General features: G+C 50.7%; 1 long non-coding RNA gene across 12 annotated transcripts in view; it reads left to right on the top strand.

Annotated features, from left to right (window-relative positions):
* The window catches only part of LOC121660321, a 40447-nt gene extending 14811 nt beyond the window's left edge, over window positions 1-25636 (top strand). For 3 of the 12 annotated variants that reach the window (XR_006014604.1, XR_006014602.1, XR_006014606.1), the window contains 6 exons: window positions 1096-1255; window positions 5326-5507; window positions 11176-11287; window positions 11435-13635; window positions 14478-14600; window positions 16947-18567. This is a non-coding gene — a long non-coding RNA (uncharacterized LOC121660321). The other 9 variants (XR_006014610.1, XR_006014617.1, XR_006014616.1 and 6 more) reach the window with 9 other exon arrangements.
* The last annotated feature ends 339 nt before the right edge of the window (window positions 25637-25975 follow it).

Below are 25975 nucleotides of genomic sequence, written 5' to 3'. Positions count from 1 at the left end.
TTGAGCCCCAAAAAGGCTGCAGCCTCTTACTGAACCCCAATGGCATGAAAGTGAACACAAAATAGTACAAACACCATCAAACCAAATTAATTTCAAATCAATTCCTGGCTATTTCCACCACCATCGCTGTTCCTGTGCTAGTATATTGTCTTCAAGTATCAGTAAGTTTTGGCAACTTCTCTTGGGCACGAGAAGCCAGAATCTCTGGAATCGAGCTTTTTTTTTCCCTGAATCTTTTTAAGATATCTCCCTGTTCTGCTAAATTCTAGGAGTAAGAAGGTAGAAAGTGAAGATGATAAAAAAGACTAAAAATCTTGCTTGTGTTGTAGTTGAGAAATGAAAGCTTCTTCCCTTTTGTAAATGATTTTCAGTGGTTTCAATAGTCTCTTCTTCTTTTGCTTTTTGTCGCAGCAGAAAAATGGGAGGAAAAAATGGAAGAAGTAATGAAAAGACCAAATGTTTTTAATTTTCTGGTTAATCTCTTAAGAACTTTAAAGAGTAAAGAAATGGTTCATGCTAGTTTTTGGAAAAAGGCAGAGAAATTCCAGTTTCTGCCTGTCATTTTTTCCCCCCACTTGAAATAATTCATCCAGCCTTAAATTAAAACATTTGATTTGGAAACTGGGGCAGAAGGTGAGTGTTTGTGGGTGTGTTGGCAGGGGCATCCTGAGCAGAGAAAAGCTTTTGGAAGGGCAGGATGCAGCCCCAGCACTGCAGGGTGAGCTATACTGGGACTCTCTTTGGGTAAAACCATGGCGGGTGCTGCTGGGGTGGATGAGGAGGTGAAGATGCCAGCCCAGAAAATCTTTAAATACTTCCAACACAGGAGCTCAGCCCCCACTCCTGTTAAATTGGGAGCTACTCCCAGCTGCTTTCTCTGGCTCTGAGGGATGCCCCACTCCCAGGGTCAGCAGCCTGGGCTCCCGGCACTCCCTAGGACAGCTCCTTGCCCTCTCTGCCTGGGTGTTGTGCTGGACACCAAAGGGGCTGGAGGAGAAATCCTTGCTGCAGTGAGGGGTGCATGCCTCCTTTCCTGTTGGAACCCCTCTGGAAGATGTTCATCACTAACGCCTTGTTTCTCTGATTTAAATGAAGGTTTTTACATCCACATGCATTCCTGCTCTGGACCACGTGAGTCTCTGCTCCAGGATCTTGTCCCTGGGGTAGGCAGAGGCTTTGCTGAGCCCATGGACTCCTGGTTATCTGCAGCATGAGGGTGCTCCCAAGCCAGGTTCATCGAGACAGACTGAGCTGGGTGAGTTGTTTCTGTCCTGCTTTTCCTGAGCCTTTTCCCACCAGTGTCACCCAGCTCACTGAACAGGAGTCCTGGGGGGCTGCTGCTCCATGGCAGTTCCCTCATTTGGGTGTGCTCTGTGAGCAGCCAGGCTTCCCTTCGGGTGCCTCTGGGAGCAAATCCTGCAGCAGGGGACCGCTGTTGTGCCTGCTTTGCCCAGCTGATGATGTCAGGGAGGAGAAGGCCTGTCAGGAGAGGATGACTTCACGGAGCCGCTCCGGGAATTGGTCACCCCTCCTCGCAGCGAGGGCTGCTGGAAGGGAGCCCAGGAGAAGCACTGCCAGTGATGTCTTCATCCTCACACCCCAATGCAGGCAGTGTTTGCAAACACTGAGGTGATGCCATTCTGCGAGGGGCCAGCCAGGGATGATAATGTGCTTTTGGTGGCTCTGCTCAAAGCCCCGAGAGCCTCAAGGTGTGTTTTGGCTTGAGGGTCACAGTGGTGGGTTTGGCTGGCTCTGGAGGAGGTGAAAGGAGGGAACTGGCTATTTGGCTATGAACCCAGTATGGCTGTTACTGAACGCCACAGTCCTGTGAGGGGAGGGTTTCCCCATTTACAGTCATAGTGATGTTCTCCAGCTGCACCTGAAGCACAAGGGGGGGATCTACTAATGCAGCACAACTTTCATGGGCTGAATTGATTGCTGGTGAAAAAGCCCAAGCCTCAGCATGCTGTGGGATATCCCTGCACCCCACCATTGCCTCAGAAGAGCACTGCAGAAACACTCCAGCCCTGGTGCAAGGGCTGCATGCAAGGGAGCCCATCCACTGTGTATTGTCCAGGGAGGACCCTTTTTGCTTTTGCAAGAGTGAGAAGGAGGTTCATTGAAAAGATCTCTGCTGGAGACCAAAAATGCTTTAAAATGGTCTGTTTTGTATTGGGAAGGTGTAGAAATGCAGAATGAATGGTTCTTGTAAGCTGAAAACATGAAACACCAAAGGATGGAAGCAATTAATGAATTAATTTCACTTTCCTCATTGGAAGGGTGCTGGCCACAGCCCTGGGAAGTGGTTGATGGGGATGTGGAAGGCAGCTGTCTCCCTTGCTTTGATCCAAACCAGTGTGAACACCTGTCTGGAAATGTGGGGTCATGCTGGCATCCTGCAGTGCCAGAGCCCAAGATGAGACATGGCTTCTCTTTGAAGTCAGGATCAATAATCTCTGAAAATAATATTAATTAGACACAAGCAAAACAAAAAGCAGGACCTACTCCTCTCCACTCCCTCATTGGGAAGATACGGCAAAGCCTTTCCTGTGTTCGGGTTAGTGGTCAAAGAAGAGCAGGGAAGATTTCTATCAGCCTATCTCCTTGGTAATGGGCCCATTTCAATCCTGTGGTTAATTATATTAAATAATTGCGGGATTTAGCTCACCCTGTGCCTTTTCACGCCCTGGGTGACCATGTGATGGCAAGTACCAGATGAAGCAGTGCCCAGCCTCAGCACTCTGATTTGTGCCAGCCCCTCTCCCAGTGTTGGTGAGTTCAGAGGTGCCCAGGCTCGAGTTGGCTGCACGTGGAGCATCTCGAGCAGAGGCTGATGCAGAGGGAGCATCCAGAGCACTCGGGAAGCTCTGGGAAGCTGTTCTGTCTTGCTGTGCAGTGAAACACTGCCACACCTGTGCAAATTTCCCCATAGCCTGCGGCTTGGGTGGAAACGTGTGGGATCATTAAATCAAGCTACTTAGGAGCTACTTGAAGATGGAAGGTATGAAATCTGCATATGAAATGTTGATTGTGTCTAGACCATCCCCTGAGCACCTGACCAGTGACTCTAGCTCTTGGCTGGTGCCCCTGAGGGACAGGCAGAGCTGGCTCGTGCAGAAGGCTTAGCTGAGCTTCTGCTCCATGTTGCAGAGTGTTTGGGGCTTGCCTGGCAAGGTCAGGATGTCACCTCGCATGAGGAGCCAGCCAGCAAGCTCAGCTGGTGCCTGTAAGGACAGGACCTAAGGGAGATGGAGGAAGAGGTGTGTGGATCTGGGACACAGGGCTGGTCCTGCTTTGGTGAATGGTTCATGCCACTTTTTCTGAAAGATTCTGCTTAACTCCTTTGCATTTGTGCTTCCTCCTTCCCCTGGGCTGAGATCCCAAGGAACTGGGAAGGAAGCTGAGTGGGAGAAAAAAGGCTTTTAGTTTGAAAGGCCTTGTGTTTTTGGGAGCTTCCTTAGTGCATTGCTGTACGCACCCCAGAAGACGGCTCCACGCAGCTCCCTGCTCATGTGCATCCCCAGGGAATGCTGTGTTGCTCCCCCACCTTCCCTTCCCAGGGCATTAATTCCTGGGAGCTGGAGCTGTGCACTGGGTCTAGTAATGCAACATCTTTTCCTTTGGTAGTCAAGACTGCAGGGTAGCAAGCTGGTTGCAGGGGAGACCCCACACACATCTTCATTCTGCAGCTCCTCAGTGACATATCTTACCTCTGGGCAAGGGGGTGGATCAGAACATGGAAGCCACATTTTTCCCTTGGAGCCTTGTGCAGAGCTGGAGCAGCTCCAAGCACAGCTCCCAGGCTTGCTGCCTGCTCCATGCCAAGCTGCAGTGGTACAGGGGCTGACAGGGATCCAGGTTTTGGCTGAAGGAGCAGCAGTTCTGGTATGAGCAAAGGAGATGCAGGCAAGTTGTTTTCCTCCTGTTCCACTGCATGTTGCTTTCCACACCTGTGCAATGTGAGGGATGTTTCCCCTCACACTGGGTGGTCTGTAAATCCCTGTCCTCTGCTTGGGGACAAATGCAAACACTCGGTCAGCCATGGCCTCCCCAGGTGACGTTCAGCATGTGCTTCCCTGTGCTCTGACTGCCTCCCTGCAGTCTCAGCTCAGAAGCACCACTCAGGCTTTAGCACCTGCTCTCTTTAGCTTTGCAGCCCTGAAATGCACATTGGCTTCATCACATGTTTTGTGCTGCTGACTGTGGGATGTGCCCAAATATTGAGTAACTTCACAAGCTGGGCCTAACTGCAACTGATGTGATCCAGGGCTGTTTCTTTCCACTTGGGCCATGGAGAGCATTTGGATAGATAATTAGAAGAGGTGCTGCCCTCCCCAAACTGCTGGTGGGAGAGGCAACAGCCAAGAGAGCACTGGGTTTGCTTGAAGAAAGATAAAGTGGAACTCTACTGGAGATGTCACACTGGGTCTGAAGATACCTTAAGTACTTTGGAGAGGACCAAGACTGATGCTAGATGGTTGTAAACTGCTCTCAGAGGGGACATTTGGGAACCAAAACCCCAACTCTAGAGCTTGACTTTGGGTTCCTCTTTCTTACAAATGGCGCTCAGCACACAGGACCTGCCTCTCCCAACAGGATGAATACCACACTGGCTGTATTCCCCTTCCCAAAGCTCCCATTAGATCACTTTAAATCCAGCCCTGCTTGACCTTTGTGTCCATTTTAAACAGCATGACCGAATCCTTGCCCATGGGGAAGCCTTGTTTGATTGTGGAGGTAATAAGATGATTCGAACACAAGAGCTGATAGTTTCAAGTAACTGAAACTTAACCTCGCCGCATAAAGCGGCATTGTCCTGCCACAGAAATCCTCTGTCCGGGAGAGCACAGCTGCGGGGGAAATAAATGCTCTTCTTTTTTTCTTTTTCTTTCTCTTTTTGCTGTTTGTTTGTTTAAAACCCAGGGCCCTGGGGTTGGTTTCCTCTCGTTGGCCGTGGTGGAGCGGTGGTGGGATGTGGGTGCTGAGCTCTGCCCAGGGAGCTGGGGCTCCCTGAGTGACTGCGGGGCAAATTCCCCTTAATCCAGGGAATTAAACCCCAGGCAAAGCCATTGATGGTCATGGGTTTAGTTAAGATCCAGGCCAAATCCTGTCTCCATTGATGTTAAATGGGAGCTTTAGCTGCTGGTTTCAGAGGGATCAGGGCTAGGACCTGCTGCCAGGTGTTGAGCACATCTGCCCTACTGACCTCAGCAGGATGGGCTGCCCTCCCCAGGGGTGGGATCTGGCTTCCTGGGTGCTGCAATGATCTCTGAGTACTTAGGGTGGCAGTGGATGCTCCAGCTGTGCTTTGCCTCCCCTGTACAGGTCCTGCCTCCAAAACAAGCCCACCTTGCTCCCTTTGAGCCATCACCACGCAGCAGCTGCTGATTTGTCATTTGCCTTCTCAAAACTATCTCCTGATATGGAAACAGTTCATCATTGCCTGTAACCAGCAGGAACACCAGCAGGAACACCAGGTCCTGCCAGCATCTCTTTTGAGCATCAAGGTAAGTGGGTCTGGGACAGTTCTATCTGGGGTAGGACATTACTACTGATGTTGTACTAGAACTGCTGCTTGCCTGCTGCTGCCGTGCCATGAGGCCAGGAAAAGCGCTCCCAGACAGGCCGACCTTCCAAGGTGTGTTATAAATGGGGTAAAAACCCAGGTATTTTTGAATACATGTATATGAGTGGTTGTTTTGGACAGAAGCTGCTGGGTCTGGGTGCTGGGAGCTGCAGGAGCAACCATCTCGATCGTTGCTGCCTGTCCAGCTCAGCGCTGGAGAGACCTGGCTCAGTGCTGTGTTGCCCAACACACACAGCCATGTTCTTCTTCCAGCCATTCAGGCTGTGTGGAGGTAAGGGGCAGAGGGCTTATTTTGTTTGCTTAGTTTTATTTTTTAAAAGCTTCCTATATTTTTTAAATTCTTCTCCCACACAAATCCATGGGGTGAACAAGCAAGGTCTTTGTCCAGCTGGTTTTGGGTGCACTTAGAAATCCCCACGGGGATTTTTTATCTGGCAGGGCTGGGATACTCTCTTCCCAGTCATAGCTAACATAAAAACATTTCTACTGATTAGTTGCACTTATTTATTTGTCCAAACACACAGCAGCCCAAGCCTGTATTTGTGTGTATACTCAAATGTCTTCCAAAAGCCACTCCTACCACCCCTGCAAAATAGTTGGAGGGTGACACGAGAGTGATAAACATCTGGCCATGGGAATGTTCTGGAGTGAATGAACGAGAGTTGTGAATGGGGACCAGTGGCTGAAGTGGTGGTGACTTCACTCCACATGAGACTGAAATAACCCAGGCTTGGATGCCCTTGTGTTCCAAGGAAGAGGCAGTGACCTGAGCACCCAGCTCAGGAAAGTCCCCGCTCCTGGAAGAGGCTTCAGTAGATGCTTCATCCAAGGTTTTCTGCTGGCATGGATCGAGGCTGGATTTGTGCTTAATGGTTCACACTGAAATCCGTGTTTAGCGTTGACTCACGGGGGGAAGCAGTGGTTTGTGATCTGTGCCAGGAATCAGCTGTCCTGTTCGTCAAAGCTTCCAGCTTGATGACGGGATATTTGTTGGAATGTGTAAGAAATTCTACTACTTGGGACTGAAATAATGTCACTTCATTGCTAAGACACTGGGAAAGCCTCAGAGACTGAGGCCATACCAACTCCTCGTTCACATGCTAGTGGAATCCTGCTGGTGTAAGTATATTCCTAGACAAATGTGATTTTTATTCTTTGCTCTAGGGAGTTAGCAAAGTTTTATTATTTTTTATCATTTTTCAAACATTGCCTCTACAAGCTACTCACACTTCTCCAAGGAAATATCTTTGCCATTACTACTAAGTATGTGCTTTTTAAAAACTTTAGAAAGATGAAGGCTTAAATGAAATCCAGAAACAATTAAATCATCCAGTTCTGAAACCTTTTCAACCCTAAGTTATTTTCTCTGATTTCTGGGTGTCTTCCCCAGTCTCTTTTGGAGTGCTTTGGGTTTTGTTTAAAAACTTCGCAGTAGTGGGAAATGGTTTTGACAGAAGATCCAGCCCTTTTTTTTGCATGTCCTCAACACAGAGGCAGCAGCTATTAGAAGAAAACCCCAAATATTTTCCGCCTGACGTGTTTCTCATCTGCCACTCTTGTGGGCACTGGGAAATGCAGGAACACTCTGCCCAACTGCTGGCAGTGCCCTGAACCTGCCACTTGTTCTTCTTTCCCAGGGCAGCACAAACTGACCCTCCAAGCTCAACGGAAGTTTTATGGTCCAGCTTTTTAGGCCCACACACATCACAACCCACACTACAAAGAGCCCAGCGTGGCTCTGAGCCCTTGGAGGTGCTGATGGTGGGGGCCTCCATGGACCACCTGGTCCCCTTCCTTACATCTCTCCTAGCCCTCATCTGCAGGACATTTGTGGCACTCTCAGGAATTGCTGGTGTCCCCAGCATCCCCCCACTTTTTGATGTGAATCTCTAGCTTTTCTGTGCTGCCCATAATTAGGGGTGGATCCCAGACAACAGGAACAAGTAGGGGTGGGAATGGTGGTTGATGTGGCTCAGGCTGGCTAAGGAGGACCTCAGTGATGAACTTGGACAACAAGGACTAGGGGGGGCTGTGCTCTGGGATGGCTGTGATGTCCCCAAAGACCTCCCCTTCTCCACTTGGGGTCCTTCAGCATGTACCAGACTCAGATCCCAAAAGGCTCCAAGCCATGTGTCACTTCTGCAAAGCCTTGGCCCGCCCATCTCAAGCCAGAGGTGCCCGATGGAGCTCCTGTTACCTTCCATGGTGGCCCAGAGCAGAGAGCTGGCTCTGCTTGCATCTCCTTGGGCAGAAGTATTTCCAACTGCCAGCATGACATCACTTTGCTCTTCCAGCAGAGATGCACAAGCAGGGAAACTGTCAAACCACAGGGGCTTATCTGCTCTGGCCCTTGACAAATCTCTTTTTCTTACTTGGTTTGGTGACCTGTGCCTTATCCCAGCTGCTGAAGAGCTGGTTTATGATTCATGTCTGGAAAGGGATGCTGAATCAGAGAGTTTTGGCAGTGGCCAGGCTGAAGGTGGGATTTGAGCAAGGTACTGGCTGCAGGAGCTGCAAAGGCTCAAGCAGCCCCCCAGGAGTGTCCCCAGCTGCTCCCAATCCACCTGCACCTCTCCTAGAGGCAACCCCTTGCTGGCATTGAGATTCCTCTGCATGTGCCTTGGTCCTAGGAGGGCTTTTTTCCTCATAGGGCGGGTTGCATGAGAATAACCTGATGTAGGAATCTGCTCTTTGCACTGAGGGGGTTAAAGTCTGCTCCCTCCTTCCAGGCTGACCATGGAAAATACTGCTCATGCCAGGGACTATGCAGGACAGAAATGAGGGCTCCTAGGATACAATTATACAAATAATACAACTTGTTCCACGAGCGGCGGAAACCAGCAAAGCCTGGTTTCCGATGGGTTTGTGTTGTGGAGTAAAGGACGTGCATGAGCTTTCCCTGGCCAGTAAAAGCTAAACACACACCATCACCTTCTCATCAGCCACCAAACCTCACAAAGCTTACATTCCATAATAACTGGGAGCCCCCATACCATGTGGCTGAAAGTGTCCAAAAAGAAGGAGAGTCGGAGAGGAGGGATGCAGGGGTGGTGTGGCTGTGTAAACCTTGTTTCTGTAGAAAATCAGGTTGTAAAAATGAGGATGCAGGCAGACAAACTCTGGGCTAGTTAAATGATGTTTCCATCATTTTCTACCTCAAACTATGCATCTGCTTTGTGATAATAATCATTTTGCCAGAGCCAAAGGCACTCAAAGACAGAGGTGTTACATGACAAAGCGTTGGATTGGGGTACTTGGGCCCACAGGGAGAGGTGTCATTCTGTTTGGCAGTCTGGCTTTTGGCCTTTGAACTGGAGAAACCTGTGTCCCACTTCCCATTTCAGCCCAGACTTGGCATTTTTGCTTTGATCACCCCTGCATCTCAGACCTTGGGATATCTGGGGGTCAATGTGTGCTAAAAGCAGAGCCCTGCCCCTGTCCCTTGCACCAGGCGTGAGTGACCCCTGAGCTGTATCTGACACTGGGAAGATGTAGCTGTCACATATCCAGCTTCTGGTGACCACAGAAAGAAACCAGTAGCTTAGTTTCCTATGTTTTTTTCTGCTGGGGTCACGTCACATTTGATTCCTAGGAGACAATACACGTGGGATGGAGATGTTCAGCAGATGCATGCTGGAGCCTCACAGGAGCCAGACCTTCACCTGTTTGTCACAAGCCCCTTCTTAGGAGCAGCACCAGCTCATGTCACCCTTTGAGGGACAGAGGAGCAGTGGAGATGAGGCAGGGGTTTCTAACTAAACCCAACAAAGTTGTGCTTGATGATTTTCATCAGGATGTGGTGAAGGCTCCTTGGCGATACGCTAGCGGAGAGGAGGGGGAGTTACTGGGTCATTTTCATGAAGGTGGCTGTGGGGTCACTGGTGTCCCTTCACTCTGAGCCACCCACCCTTGGGGAGAGGCCCTGACAGAACTGGTGTCCTATGAGTGAGTGGGGGCTGGAGGAGCCCCGTTCTGGTTCCCACTCCCCTGGGTAGGAAGCAGCATGGTCCATACGCTCCCCCAGTCTCTTGAGCCAGCCACGGGAGTTGTGACTCTGGTGTGCTCCTTGACAATTTGTCTCTGGGTTTGAGGGATGAGCATAAAAGCCGTGCCTGGCCAGGTGGGGTGGCAGGAGGCTGCTTTGCCCCGCTGGGAGTGCAGCCCGGGGCTGTGGCGTTGGCAGGAGGTGACACGGCTGAGGTGACTCGTTACTGCCAGCGCACGAGGCACCGCTGGGGTGCTCATTAACAGGGGGAGGAGAGGGTCTCGAGGTAAACAGAGCAAGGCTGGCAGATGACTGCACCATCTCTGTGCAACCTCGTCTAAGCCTATTTATATAAATCATGTGAAACCCAAATTAGAATTTTATCCATCTGCTCTGCTGTAAGTCGCTCTTCCACCAGCACAGCAAGCCAAGAAAATGCTCTTAACTCCGTAAGATCTGCCTCGAGTGTGAGAAAGTTTTGTACACAAGGCCCATGGCTGGTGTGGGGGGTGCAGGGCTGCAGCATCCTGCAAGACTGCAGGGCAGGCTGTCACCAGGCCCTCCAGTAGACAGCAGTGTCTTGACATCAAAGGCGAGCCAGGAAGAGGTGTGGTTGTTCAGTGAGAAGTCTCCAAGGCTCCTCACTGTGTGCAGGAGGACAAGGGCTCACCTCTGCCTCATCCGTGATACAACCATGGCTGAAAGTGTGGAGCAAGACCAGCTCTGCCTGACTCCTGTCCTGATGCTGAGGCCCAAACACTGGGGTGAACTTGCCATGGTTTGGCACAATGAGGAAGGTAGGGAAATGCTCTCTGCTCTTTCCCATGTTTCCTACTTGCAACAAAGCTGTACTTTCAGCCTTTCCCTCGGGGAGGCCGTTACCCCTTTGCAGATGCCCAGTGCTCTGAACGGTGCAGCTCCTTGGAAGAGTTACACCCAGGCAACCCCAGCATGGCCACAGCTCTGTGCCTGCCTTCATGTATGGTCACGGAACCTGCCGCTCCTGTGGGAGCACACACTTGTGGGAGCATCCCAGGGCCGCTCCTGTGGCAGCACACATTTGTGGGAGCATGCCAGGGCCCCTGCTGTGGGAGCACACACTTGAGGAAGCATCCCAGGGCCAATGACTCGGGCGGCCGGACGCTGCCCTGGCAGCCAGCGTGGGGCTGGCCCCGCCACAGCACAGCAATTTCTAGGAAACACATCTGCCTTCTCACACGGGAGGTCCCTGATGGAGATGATGACTCACCAAGGGATCTTTTGACCTCTTTACCCACCACTGTAACGATCTGCCTTTCTTGGCATTTAGTGCTTTTCCTGTCATTAAAAATAAAACCTTTTTTTAAAAATTATTATTATTATTTCTCCCTCACTGAATTGAAGATTTCAGTGAACAGTTTGGGGGTAAACAAGCAAAGATGACACTGTGGAGGAACAGTTGGTCAAGTTTGTGAGAGATGGAGCCAGATCTAAATATGGCACAGCCTCGCTGGTACGGAGCAGAAGGAAGGAGGCATATGTGTCTGAGCAGTTGGATTGCTGCACGCTCTGTTAGATTTCCTTAACATCAAGTGCGTGTCTTCCTCTTTTCTTTCCTTTTTAGCATAAAAAAAGGAGTAGAAGCTCACCAAAAATGTCTTTGGGTGGAAATAGGAAAGGACTGCAAGGAGGTGATGGACCCTCTCCATCCCCACTGGCTCAGTTTGCAGGTGGAGGTAGGTATGTTTGGATGAGATGCTCCTCAGCAAGGACCAAACCAGGAGGCCACCCCCAAAATCTGGCCTGACAAAGGCCTTTTCCTAGGTGACTTCCATGCTGCTTGGCACTGATGGAATGAGTGCTTTGGGCCATGTATCCCACAGAATCCAAGATCTGCCAGAGGGAGGAGGTCACTGGCATTCATCTGGAGATGATGTACCCTGTCAGCCTCCCAGCTGGACCTCTGCACACCAGGAGCAAGATGGACCAAGTGCTCTGGGCTGTGCCCTCAACCTAGTGTCTCCTCCAAAGTCCTAGGCCACTTTGTTGACAACAGAAAACCTGATTCCCTCTGGCAGTTGGTCCTTCCTGGGAAGTACACCCTCACACCCCACCAGCTGCATCAGCTTTTTGAGCCCCTTTGTCTGCTGACAAAAAGCCTGCAGAGAAATCAATGTCTCTGGAGTGTGTTCACTGCTGGAAAGAGCTGCACAGGGATTTCACTCTCCCTCTGTGGCCGACTATGGAGACAACCAGAGGTCAGGCCATGCTGGGGAGACAACGTGCTGCTGGATGCACACTGCCACTCCTCATGTGGCTCCTGTTGTCCTGGTGGGCAACTCACAATCCCTGAGGTGGGGGGGACTGAAGCTTTCTTGTCTGTGGGGTGCTCTTGCTGGGTTTTCCCACACCCAGGGAAAGGCAGGGAGCTAGAGAGGAGAAGCCAAAGGTGAGACTGTTGTAAGCAGCTTCAGTCAGGGCTGTGCAGAACATGACCTTCACTAAAAAGTCAGTATTTGCTAGCAAATAACATATGGTTTTCTTTTTGTTTAATTGCCTCAGTCTCCTTAACTGCATTTTAGATCAGACACCCCAAGATCCTCAGCACAGGAGAAAGAGCTACAGAGAGAGAATGAAGCAAGGCAGGTCCCAGAGCACTCACTGGTTGTGCTGCCTGGTGTGCCACAGCAGTGTCAGCTGCCTCAGAGCAGCACCTCAACTACTTCTCCTGCCCTCTGACGACTTTTGTGAAAATGACCCAGAAACAAAGGGCCCAGCCTGCTCCTGGAGGAGGCAAACGCTGTTGGTGTTGCTTGACTGAAGGGGCTGAGGACAGTGCCTGACTGTCTGCATTCACATCCTGGGAAAGCAGTTGGAGATTGATCCTGGTTTGGTCACCCACTGATGAGCTAATTTTCAACACCAACCATGTGAGTATAAAAAGGATTAACCCTAAGTTTAAGAGCTTTAATCACATAAAAAAAACATGGTCAAAGTGTTTGTGTAAGGAGATGTTTCAAATGCCCTTTTGTGAACGCAGAGGTTCATCTTATTTGGAGAGCTAGAAGCAAGAATACAGAAACAGTCTTCTGCAATGCAACACTGCTGCTTGTTTCACAGTTTTGCTTAATTCGTTTCTATGAACAGGCTCTTAATTCAGTTTAGCTCAGTCTCTCTTCTCTCCCTGCTCCCCCTGTGCAATGCAATTCCATTTGTGTCTAGGTTACTGGCAACCAGTGTATCAAGCTCTAGCCAAGCATGTATTAAAATAAAGCTGCAATCTGCTGAAAAACAGGTTTTAAGATGGAAACAAATAATTAGAAACACACAAATTAGTGTCTGTCTGACAACAGGTTGAGCTCTGCACGGATTTAAACAAAGCTGTAATGGCAGGATATGAGCGATTCAAACTGGAGGCAGCGGCTGAGTGTTGATTTTAACGGGTCAGCTGGAAAAGATGTGGGGAAGGAGCAAACCTGGTTGGTTTTGGCTGGGGCTGAGCACCCAGAATAGTGAGATAAAAGAGAAACACGTGGGGGCTTTGTGTAACTCAGGGCCTTTTAAGGACTGGGGCCTCGATGAAGCAGGAGCTTAGGCTGATGGCAGGATGAAGCTGCTGCTGCTGCCTGGTGATGCCCCTCTGCGGGTGCGTGCCGCGGTGCGTGTTTGCCGGGCAGAGCTGACGCACCAGTGGCAAAGGTGTGGAAGCATTTTCTGTGGTTTTGTACCTTTGCTGTGGGTGTTTTTGTGCCTGCAGAGTCCAGCGGTCTGGCAATGCCCCCGGGCAAGGCAGAGAGCCCTGCCCGTGCCCCTCGGCCGGGCCATGGACAGCAGGGCCTCTGGGGAGCTTTCCAGCAGCTGCTGAGAGCAGTTCAAATACTCTTTTTCTCTCATTCACACGAACATCTCACCGCTGGAGTTGCGGTGTGCCCTGTCCTCAGCCAGCGTGTGAGCGAGCAAATCACTCCAGCAGCATGGATCGTTTTTCTGCGCCCATTGTTATGGAAATCGCCTTAGAGACTGTTGCTTCAGCAAACATTTTTAGAAGCACGAGTGAGTTGCGCAACAGGAAAGCTACCCGGAGGTGAGGAAAACCCCCTTCCAGGCTCTCAGCACTGCCCCTTCCTCCAGTGGCGCAGTGAAGCCCTGCTGGCTCTCCTGGTAGGGATGGGATTTAGGGTGTTGCTTTGCCTGGTAAGGCAGGGAGAAAGTGCTTCTGGAGGAGAAGCCCCTTCTGCGTCAGTCTCCAAGGAAACCCTTGGTGTTGCGCGGCTCAGCCTTTGTTGCATGCCTGGAGCTTGGGCAGTGGCTCACACATCCCAGACTTGTGCCTGAATCATACAGGCACACTTTGATCTGCCAGTGGCATTTTACAGGTGCAAAATTTAGGCAAATTGTGGGGATTTCCTACCCCTAGGTGCCACTTTATCTCAAAGAGACTCATGGTTGGATTTGGTGTGCAGGAGAAGTGAAACCAGCCCTATCTCTATTTCGAATGCACATTCCTCACCGTTGAGTCTGGAAGGAGAAGCTCCCACAACTCCCAGCTTCTCGAGAGCCAGCCTGGGAGCTGCAGTGCTTACAGGGAAGCTTGGGCAGCAGGTGCTTCCAGGTCTGCTGCCACCAGCCTGGGTGCAGTGCCTGAGCCAGGGCAGGCCACCCCAAACTGGCTGCCTCTGCCCACTGCCTGGTGACAAGCGGGAGGAGTGGAGGAGAGCAAGTCACTGCCCCCAAAGTTTCCAAACCCCCACAGGGTAGAGCTGGCCACTCACATGGGCACTTTCACTGCTCACCCCCCATTTGTGCTGAAATGCCCAGCCCTGAGTTTTAATCAAAAAAAATCATCTCTTCTTGTCTCGATTAACTACAAACAATTGCTTCTCTTGTGTTTGCTCACGCTCCTCATTGCTGCCTGCTGTGGAGCAGGACCAGCTCTCCAGCCTGTGCCCTTCGAGCAGCCTCAGCTGATGGAAGGGAAAAGCACGGAGCCAGTGACGTTTGTTTGCATAACTGCTGCCCACAGTCCCTGCCTGACATTTGAGGAGTGCTGTAAGTGCTGCAGGGGCCTGGGGATGGGGTACTGGGCAAAGCACATGGACCTCATCCTTGCTGGTAGAATACGAGGCTGAGCCGTGACCCTTCCTTTCCCTCTCTGGAAGTCCCAGTTGACTTTCACGGTGGTGTCTCACCAGGAACCAAGAACAGGACACTTCCTCCAGCTCCTGCTGGCCAGGCAGAGGGACTGACCACAGTTTGTCTGTTCCCAGGACTGTTTTACAGCAATGGAGCTGCAGCAGGGTGGGATGGTTGGCTCTGTGGGATGTTGTGTTGCTTGCTGCCAGTGCCATGGGATAGGACCAGAGGGAGCTGATAGGCTGGATCTGGGAGGGGACCTTGTCATCCCGATGGAGATGCTGGGAATCATGAGGTGGTGGCAAGATACCACCGAATAGCCTGGCTGTTAAACACTGACCTGTTGGGTCCCCAGCTTCAGCCTGGCTGCTCCTTGGCATCCCCCCAGCACTGCCTGGGGTGGGGAAGGACAACTCCATCCCATCCCATGCCTGCCTCCTTTGGCTTTTCCAAGCTGGCTGGTCTTAATGCCTCCAGGCACTTCCTGCAGGACCACAGTGCTGGATGCTGCAGATGTGGTCGAAGCCACTGAGCACCCTGACCCTTATCCTGGTCAATTGTCCAGCTTTGCAGCCAGTACAGATGAAAGGGTATTTTCCTCCTTGAACCTGGCAAACTCTTTATCCTAAGGACCCTTGGTGTTGTTGACCCCCAAAACTCAACCCTCAACAGCCAGAAGCACAAGCTTAGCATAAGCCCCCAATTTTCTTTGGATAAAGAAAATTTGAGGGGAGGATGACAAAAGATAATTCTTTGGATTTTACATTCTGAGCCACTTGTGCTTATTTTACCTCCCTTGGTACTTTATCTGCTGCACTTGTGCTGGCTGGAAGCTCCCTTTTATTTTGTTTTGTTTGCTTTTAATGTGAAAACTGAGCTTTTTAGGGCAAGTAGCTGCAGCTTGGCCACAGGAACTGAACCCTGGGCCGTGCCTGACTATGAAAGTCAGATGCCTTTGCTGGACATCTGGCTGCTTTAGTGCCAGATAGCAGGGAAGAGCACTTTAATATTTATCCTGAGCTAAAAAAACAAGTATAATGGAGAAAAATATACAAAGTAGGCCATGAAAACAGGGTTTGTGAACATCTGAGATCCGCTCCTAATTAATAGCAGTTCCCATCCGAGAAATCATACCATTCAGCAAAAGTTAATCATCTTTGCTCATACATACAATACACTTCAAGAGAGAATGAGTCACCCTCATTGAAATGTCTGATGTTATGAAATCCAGTGTGACTGATGTAACAGACCCAGCTAAGCTCTCCAAATTGGCCAGCAGCACCACGGCGAAGCCGCCTGTGTGTGAGTTGACTTCATTGAGTTTTGCTTTTTTGTACTCAGGATGGATTTTCCCTTTAGTTCTGGAACAGACTCACAGCAAAGGGCCCAGGAAGGATGTGGGAGGGCAGGTGAGTGTGGCAGGAGGGGTTGGCATCACCAAGCCCCCGTGGTCCTCACCTCCCAGCATGAAGCTGCTTATCCCCGCCTCTGGGAGCCCACAAAGCTGCTCTGCACAGCAGCCCCGATCCTGCAATTATTTGGGCACCCACATAATTCACAGCTCTTTAGGGTGTCTGGGGCCAGCACTTCGATCACACCATTCTGCATGTTTAACCATTTGCAGGCGTGGGGATTTATTTTTCCCTGCTTGGTTGAGAGAGAAATGTAGGTTGAATTCAGCATTAAGATTCTGCCTTGATATCAGCTGTTCCCTTTTAAATTAAATATTATTACCTGCAAACATTTCCTTTTAGCACTGGGAGCCGTTTGCTTGGTGTACTTTGTTTAAATGTCACCATATGAATTACTGAAAGTAATTTAAATATTTAAAGACATATACTGCAAGTCTAATTTTATTTTGAAACCCCGAGCCAGGCTCTCAGCTGATGCAGCAGATAGCAGCTCAGCCTGGCACCCCTGGTTCCTGGCACAGTTCTTTAAATTAACAATTTGCATTTCCAACACCTTTCACCCAGCAAGTCTGGGCTCTGAGATTTTTTTCTCCAGGCAGATTTTCTTCTCTCTTTGAGGCCTTGCAGCCCCTCTAGGATGGGTGTGAATCCCTTGGCAGGTTCTCTCCCGTCCACCTTGGCTGCCCTTCTGGGGCATCTGCTCCATAGGGCAAACCCTGGGAGCAATAACATCCCAAATGCCAGGGCCCCAGCAGAAGAGACAGCAGCGCTCTTGTGTTTCGTGCTTTCCAACTAGAGAAGATCCCGCTCCTGACTCAACCTTTTCATCTCTCGTTATCTTTATGAACAGCTTTAAAAAAAGTACCATTCCTGGCACACTGGCCCCGCTGCTGAAGAGCTGTTCCTCTTCCACCTCCTTCACCTGCTCAGATTAAAAGCTACAGGTAATGCTGGGGAGTAAATGAAAAGCTTTCCATGAGGAAATAAGCTAAAACAGTAAATAAAAGGCTGATTCTTAGAAGCAAAACAACTGAAGCTCTCACCGGGAAAACATGGCGATGAAGCACTCTGGTCCTTGGAAGTTGCCTTACATGTATTGGAAATTACCTTCTGACTCAACCAGCTCAGTGTGTCTGGTGCCACTGTGCTAAAAGCTTTGAGTTAACCTGCATACCCGAGGTTTTCAAGGAAATAACATTTCCCATGAGAAATGTCACCACCAGAGCCAAGCCTTTCCTGAGAAAAGCTTGGGTTAGGTGGGTGATTTCTCCTGCTCCTGGGAGCAGCCTCCCTGAGGCGCTGAGCTCCCAGCGCCACGTCCCCATGGGCAGCAGCTGCTCTGTGGGCACACCCAGGGCTCTGCTCTCACACTCTGCTGCCATGGCAGGGGGGTCTCCAATGCAAGGTCCAAGTGAAGGCCTTTTAATCATCCTGCAGCTGTCTCCTAGGAGCGTTCCTCTTTCCTGCTGCCCTTCTTCCTCCAGAGCGGAGTCTGGTTTCTTATGCAGAGCTGGTGACTCATTCCCTGGGATGTCTTTGCTTAAATTTGCCCGGTCACCTCTTCCCCTGAGTGCTGCTTCCTCACTTTGTCAGATGGCGAGTGAAGGAACAGTGACAGGCAGGCACGGTGTGTGCTGAGATGGCAGCAGGATCCCCCTTTCCATGTGCCCTGGCTGTGCCCAGGCCGGTGTCCCCGCTCTGGTGTGGGCAGTGGTCAGAAGGGAAGTGATGTGTATCTCCAATCCATCCTTTTCTCCCAGATCCACCACTTGAGCTATTAAATGCTGTGAGCTCTCCCTGCTCCCCTGGCTTTGCATGTTCCAGGGTGCCATTCACAAGGACCTCAATGAGCAAAGAGGAGCTTTATGAAGTCCAACAAAGGGAATAGGAACTCCTCCCCCCAAGGAGGAATAACCCCACTCACCACTACAACTGGGGGCCAGCCAGCTGGAAAACAACTTTACCGGTAAAGACCTGGGAGGTCCTGGTGGACAACAAGCTGGCTGTGAGCCAGTGGGGCTTTCTCCCAGCCAACATCATCATGGGCTGGATTAAGAAGAGCATTGCCAGCAGGCCAAGGGAGAAGGAGGAAGGAGGTTTTGATCCATCTGTTCTGACCTAGCACTGCTGCCATTGGCGGAAACTGGATTGGCATCTTGTGAGTGTTTCAGATACTTCTTGCCAACTCTGAGGTCCAGCAAAGTACTGCATGAAGCAACTTAAACCCCATTTCAAGGCTTGGGAAGCAGGACACGGACAGAGGGAAGGAACCTGCCCAGGATCACACAATTAAGCCACTGGTGGGTTGGGAAGTGACCAGACTGTTCCCTGAGACCTGGTTCAGTTCCCACTATACTGGGTCATGTTCTTGTAGGTCATATATGTGTATCCAAATTTGTGAGTATACCCAGGAGTGTCAAGCTGGCCAAAGAGATTCTTTGTGTTCAAAATAAAGCCCTGTTTCCTGGAAACTAAACTTTTTTGGGGGGAAAAAGAGCAAGGCTCAGCTGAATATTGCTAACACTGGGAGGAAAATAGAACTTGTTTTTTGATGCTCTGAAAGAGGAACCGGCCCCTTGCTCCTGAAATGCTTCACAGAAATGGCTTCCTGGGAGTTGTTCAGTTTTATTTTAATTGCAGTGAGGGGTTGCAAAACCAGAGAATTTGGTGCAAGGAAAAAACCTCTGGCACTAGAGCATCTTCACAGATGTACAGCAGAACTTCTCCATGTGGGAGCAGTGCTGCCACAGCACAGGTGGTGAAAGCTCAAAATAGGGCAGGAGCCTGAGCTACCTGTCCACCCATAGCCACCAAATACACCCAAACCAGACCAATTCCCTGAATGAAAAGCAGCACTGTGGGGAACATGCAGTGGCTGGGAGACCTGCACACAGCTCATTGGAATAAAAGAATATGAACAATAATTGACTTTAAAGCCACCCATGGTGAGAAGCAGCAGCACAGTGCAACCTGCTGCCCCAGTGTCTGTGTTGGCTGAGGGTTTAACTGGTGCATTTTGGGGTTTCACTGATAGCCAGGGCTGTGAGGCACTGCCACGGTGCTGAGGCTGCCTCTGATGTGCTCTGGTGTAAATCCCAGGCAGCTCTACTAAAGCCACTGGGACTGCCCTGGCTCCACCATGGTAGGACTCAGCTGGGCGGCCCCACCCTTGCAGCAGTGGGAAGAAGTCCTGGCAGGTTTGCATTTCAGAGGAGCACCCAGGAACCCAGGTGCCTCCCAGAAGCAGGCTGAGGAGCAGTGACCACCCAGCTCCGTGTGGGGAGAAGCCTGTCCTGGTAGTTGGTGGCCCTGCTTGAAATCAGACCCAGCAGCATAGTGAAGATGGAGAATGCAAAAGCTGGTGAGCCAAAGTTTGGTGAAGTCTTATGTCTTCTCTCAGCTTCTCTCACCTTCTCCCACACCTTCTCTCACCAGAGGGACATGCTGGGCACTGGAGAAGCCATGCAGGACCTTCCCTGGGAGGCTCTGCACTGCCTGCACCCAGTCCAGATCTTCACCGTCCGGCTGCTTCCCCGTCTCCAAGTCAGCATCCCAGCAGCAGCTTGGGGGAGATGGGTGAGGGGCACAGAAGTCACCCCCTGGGCATGTACTGGGAAGCTGGGTTGGGGACACAGAGCTGGGTGCAGCCTGCTCAGGGACAGCCCTTCCTGGTGGGTGGCAAAGCTGCTTTCCCAATGGTTTCCTGTGAAAAGCCTGCACCAGGAAGCTCCCCACTTAGGCTCCTTGGAAAAAAAATCTTCCTCTGCAGGAAATTGCTTCTTGCAAACAGCCCGTCTGCTTAGAGAAGCTGCCGAGGAACTGACGGGTGCGTGGGGCGGGCCAGGTGCCGGATCTGCGGGGCCAGGGAGGCGATGGAGCCGAGCAGAGCCAAGGGCCAGGGCTCAGATAGCATCAACAGCTCCTGCACTCCATGTCTGGGGCCATCCCTCTCTTGCTTGACTCTTCTCTAAGGAGGAAGGGCTTTTCTGGCACACAAAAGGACGAATGCTTATCAATGGGATACGGAGGTCTGTATTGAACTCCTCATTGTGCAGGCTGTGTCCAACACATGCCTGAGACTGGCTTGAGAGTAGATGTTATTGGCTTCTTAAGTCCCAAAAATATCCTGGCCTACTCCATCACTGCAGTGACAGACTCTGGAGGGTCTCATGCCAAGGGGAGCATTGGAGCTTTCCCCTCCTCTGGTCCTCTGCAGGGGCAGGGGGGATTTTCTAAGGGAGGTTACACACGGCTTCCAGACCTCCTCATTTAAAACTCACTGCTAAAAGGATAAATAATCTTAAATATTCTCCAGTTCTTCCTCTGGAAGGAGCCTGGAGCCCAGGAAGTGAGGCAAGGAAGAAAGGAAATGGTGTTGCTTAAGGATGTTTTCCCAGTTTAATTAGATTGGAGCTGCCCTCCCTTGCTGGTGGAGCCTCTGGGTTCTTGGCTCCTGCTTAAACATGAGCCCCCTTTCGAAATCTCCTGGGTTTCATAGAGAACACGTCCCTTTCCGTAAAAATGCAGGGGTTTCCTCAGATCCTGAAAGTGGAGCCAGACTCTTCCTGGGTGGCCAGTGAGGGTAACGGGAACAAATTGAAGCACAGGACGCGTCAGTTCACTTTTCCACTGAGGGTGGTCAAATACTGCACCAGCTTGCCTGGAGAAGGTGTGGAGTCTCCATCCTTGGAGATACTGGGATACCCAATAGTAGGTGCAGTACTTGCCCTAAGAGATGCTGCTGTGAGACATGAGATGGACTGGACGCTCCTCAGAGGGAACTCCAGCCTCAGTCCCTCTGGGCTGCTGTGACCATTATGAGGTGGTAACAGCCCCGGGCTGCCCAGACACTGCTTGTGCCTTCTGGCTTTTGCACAGGAGGGGATGGTTTGCTTCTTCTGCAGGAGCCTGCCAGAGAACAATTTTGTGGTGTTTAGAGCAGAGTTCACTGACACATTGACATGAAAATCTCCAGCTGTGCAGCAAAAATGCATCTCAGAGAGTCAAATGTTATGTCCATTTAATGGAAGAAAAATGGCACCATCCCAGGACCTGGCGAGGCCAGTTCCATGTGCTTGTGGCTGCCTTGTGCTTCACGAGATGCTTCACAAAGGTTTCTCCTTGTGGTGCTTCTTCCCCAGCCCCCATCCATCTGCCTTGCCGTGTGGAAGATGCTTCCAGGACTCAGCATCCTCGTGGGATGGAGCCCAGCAATGGACACTTTGCCCTGAGGCAGGGCTGTGTTAGGAAGGGTGAATCTGTTCCCATGGCTGAGCTGGATGCCTGCAGGGCCAGAGCTGATGCTCCACGGGGATGGTTTGCTGCAGACAGGAGACTTGGACCCTCCTGCTGAGCGTTTGTGGGTGAAGGGCTTCGCCAGGCCAAAGTCATCTGACATTTTTCTCGGGGGCGGGTGAAGTTAATGAGTCCAGATTAGGCAGTGCGGAGGCTGGGGAGCTGGATTTCTGCTGAATATATATGAAGACAAATGTAAATTCTAAACTTTCTAGGGAGTATTTTTACCCTGGCTCAGTGTTAACATTGATAAAAATAGTCACAAATTAGTGCAGGAGTAGAAAGTAAAATTGGGGCTTTTTTTTTTTTTCCCCTGTTAAAACCATGCATCTGTTTCTCTACCAGGAGTTAACCTCTTACATGCATTAATGAAACATGGGATAAACCATCAACAAGTGCCCTTTCCTGACAAAATAACTCCTACTACATTAAATAATTAGGAAGGGAAGCTGAAGTTAAATAAAAAGCCTTTTTTAAAATTTTTTTTTAAAGACAGGAAAAAGTGATTCAGTCCCAGAAATTCAGCACTGCAAGAGGATGTTAACATCACACCAGCCCACCTGCCTGGTTCCTTAGCACCCAAACGCTTGCAAAGGTGATGGGAGGTATCAGCCCCATTCTACAGATGGGAAGAGTGCAGTACAGAAAACTGTGATTTCACTCAACATCACAGAGCAAAACAGAAGCTGGCCTGGGGGCCCAGGTTACCTGAGCAAATTCCCAGCTGAAATCCTGCTCACAAAACACTGCTTTGAGCTGCCAGTCCAGGAAGGTGCTTCCTCTCTTGGTACTGATGGATATTTGACCACAGGCACCTGAGACAGGTGAAGACTCCTTCTAGAAGGAGCTCAACAGCTTTATGGATTGGTATCTGTGCCACCAATCATACCTGATACCTCTTATTAGATGTAGCAAACAGCTGATGAGCGGTGAGAAGGTAAGTTCTACGACAGTTTAGCTGCTGCAGTCCAGATTTGTTGGGGGAGAGACTGGAAGGAAAATCTTTTGGGGTGAAATGTTGTGGAGAAAGTTCATGTGAAAAAGGAAAAAGCTTTTCAGAGATTCATTTTTAAGAAAATACATATTAACTTCTGACCAGCTTCTAATTTGCTTTACCCTTCAAATCCTTAGGCACCCCTGCGTCCCCTAAGCTGTAGGTAGTACCATGTATCCCATTGGGGTGTGACACCTTCTGCCCTTTACTCACATCTTGCCTCCCCCCTTGGCTCAAAGTAGGGTCTGTCACGTTCTTGGGAGCGATGCCTCTGCAGGGGCTGCCAGGGCCTGGAGTGGGTTTTGGGCAGACATCTGCTAACAGTGCACTTATGTTCTGCCAGGACTCATGGACTTTGTTTCTAAAACACCAAAACAGCCTGTGGGCTCTGCAGCCAGAGAATCTGGGAGAAGAGAGGTGGTGGTGATGGAATGAGGAACCTGAGATGGCATCTGCACCGGCGTCACAGGAGATGGGGACAGATGAAGAAAAAAGCACTCTGAAGCCAAGCCAGCAAGATGGGGCTGTGGGCACGGGGAAGCTGCCTGGCCACTGCACTGGGCATCAAGGAGAAGGACTGTTGGAGGAGAGAAAGCAGAAAAACAGCCAGAGAGGTGCACACAACCCATATTAGAAACCCGGGATCAGATCTGGTAGGATGGTGTGGGGATGATGGCAAGCCCCAGGCTCTCCAGGGCAGTGGTCATGGCACCAAACCTGCTGGGGTTCAAGAAGGGTTTGGACAATGCTCTCAGGCACATGGTGGGATTCTTGGGATGGTCCCGTGCAGGACAAAGCTGGGCTCAGTGATCCCTGTGGGTCCTTTCCAACTCAGGATATTCTATGATTTTATGAATCCGCATGTAGAGTGGTTATTACTTTGTGCTGTCCTTGTCACAAGCACTTGGGGCTTTTGGGAGCCGAGCTGGAAGCTGCCCATTTCTGGACATGTGTTGATCTTCTGCCTGTCAGCAAAGCCTCATATGGGAGGAGATGAACACCACCACCATCCCTGAGCCCCTGCCAGCCGTGCTGGGCTGAAGGAGGGGTTGGCACACCCTGTCCTGGCCCCAGCCTGCAAGTCATGTCTAAGGCAACCTTGTGGGGTCGAGGTGCCTTCTCCGTGGCAGGGATTTGGGGGAATGCCCACAGCTCTCTGCAGAGCAGGGATTTTTTCTCCGACGGGAGGCACCCGCCTGGACGTCAGTCCCCGGAGCCTGGCAGGAGGCGCACTTTGGAGCGGCTGACTCCAGAGGGCAGCACGGAGACGGGCTGGCACCGACCGCTGCCCCTGCCCGCGCCCGTGCCCGCCCTGCCCGCCGGATCCAGGGGCGCTCACAGGGATGATCCCTACCCCAGGGAGCCAGGAGCAGGCAGAAGCAAGGGGAAGCTCTTGCAGTGTCCCTCAAGTCCCGGCTGGGCAGGCAGAGGATGTCACCCTGCTGTTAAGTGACACTATTTTGCTTTGACCCTTCTCAGGGCGAAATTTGGTCTTGACTCTGCAGGTGACGCGTCCGGAGCCTGTCCCGAAACTTATGTGGTTGCTGATGCGACCGCAGAACGGAGGTGAAACGTTTCTCTTCTGGTTTCACAGGACCACACGCTGGCGGCTACACCTGCCTCCCTCCCAGCACCAAAAAGGATCCCTGTAAAGATTTCTGGGGTATTTTCAGCACAACAGCGACTTTAGACCCAGATTTTAGTTCTTTGCACAAGCCGCTGCTGTTCCCCTTGTGTACTGAAGGTGCTTCGATAAACATTCTGAAAGGTCAGCTATTTTCACTGTGCCTGTGGCTTGCATAAGAACCTCAACATCCTCTGCTGCAAAGAGCAGTGTTAGGAACTTCCTACTGCCACACTGAATCACAATAGCTTCCCACAGCAACCAGTGGTAAAAATAAACTGGGCAAGGGGAAGTGGACAGCTTCTGCTGTTCCGCTTTCTTGGGCACACTTGAGTCACAAAAAAAGCGATGTAGAACAAGACATTTATTTTGCTGATGCCAATGAAATCCATGAATGGTTCAGAGCGCGCTCCCGCTGAAATCATGGAGTGTTTTGCAATGAGATGCTCGTTGTGCTCAAAGTTAAGCATGTGCTCAAATGCTGTCTTAAGTCGGTATTTTCATTAGTATCCAGCCTTAGGAATTAGACTAAAAGGAGGCAGGGACCCCTGCACATCCGAGTGCTGCTTTTGTACTAAAGACACAGGAATGCAGCTCTCTTGGGATATTTTATGTGTTGACGGTATAAAAAAGACCACCGAGGAGACAGTGGCTCTGTAATGGTTTCAGTAGTAGATCTTGGCTTTCAGAAAACCAGATTTTGACCAGAAGAGAAGTATCTTCAAATACTAATCAATTTGAAGTTTTGCCTAGAGACAATGTCATTTGAACAGCACAGTTTTCAACAACATTACAACTAAGCCTCTGTGTGTGCACGTGTTTGTTTGCATGTGGGGGAGTGTTTCAGGAGCAATATCTTTCCTGTTACACAATTACAGCCCAGTTCTTGAAATTCAGCCATTTGGGAAAAAAACCTGAGGAGACCTAGTCAGGTGGCTGAGCCTGGGAATCTGCTGGTGAAACAGACCCTGCCTCTTCCCTTCAAAACAGAGTGTGCTGACAAAGTTTATATTAAGAGGCTAAAGAGATGAGAAGTTAGGGAGAAAAGAATGGAATTGTTCATCTGTCCCAGACTGTGGAGAGGGAATGGTTCCCAGTCATACTCACAAGGAATTTGGAGAGCAAGGGCTTGTAGGATAACCCATGTGAGAAGGGACCACAGAAGAGCTCCAGTCAAACCTCTGGTTGAAAGCTGGGTCATCCCTGGGGTCAGGCCAGGTTACCTGGGGATGTATTGAGTTGGAGCTTGAAAATGAGTGAGGATGGAGATTGCACAACCTCTCTGAGCAATCCACCAATGTTTGACTGCCTGCATGGTGAAAATAGATTGCAGTAGAAGTGGCTCATACGGAACCACGTTTTTAATGTCATCCTGCTCATTAAAAAGAGAAAGATCAAATCTATTTTGTAATAGGAACATTTTGTGTGAGGCATGGAAAACTTCTGGTACCAGAGGACTGATTCACATGAAAGGGAATGTAAAAGATGGAAGAAAACCAAAGGGTGCCTCCAGTTACATTCCTGTCTTGAAATGTTAATGTTGCAGCACAAAAGGTTTGTATTTATAGTAGTGGATACCATCAGGGAAGATACTCTAAAAATAAACAAGGATGCACAGATAAAAACATCTATGTTGTAGCTCATTCTGAGAACGAAAGGGAATGCGGAGGCTTAATGAGTCTCAGTCGATTTTATTTTGGAACTGTGAGTTCCTGTCAAAGACCAAACGGGGCTGGGCACGACCCACTCAAAACCCACGCGGGCCTCCACACCCGCCGGCCCGTGGACCGGGTCACTTCGCTGCCTGACCTTTCTATTACACTTCAGCGCGGGGTCCGGGGGGGGGGCGGGGGGGGCCGCCCCGGCGGGGCGGGGCGGGGCGGGGCGGGGCGTGCCCGGCTCCGCGGCTCCCGCGGCTCCCGCGGCCCTTCCCGCGCTCTGCCCCCGCCGCGGCCCCGCCCCTGCC

The sequence above is a fragment of the Corvus kubaryi genome, unplaced genomic scaffold, assembly GCF_017639235.1.
Source record: "Corvus kubaryi isolate FWS band 111438036 unplaced genomic scaffold, C.kubaryi_AGA036_p1.0 124, whole genome shotgun sequence".
NCBI lineage: Eukaryota > Metazoa > Chordata > Aves > Passeriformes > Corvidae > Corvus > Corvus kubaryi.
Note: the sequence above shows the minus strand (reverse complement) of the source record. Positions and strands in the feature narration are given on the sequence as shown.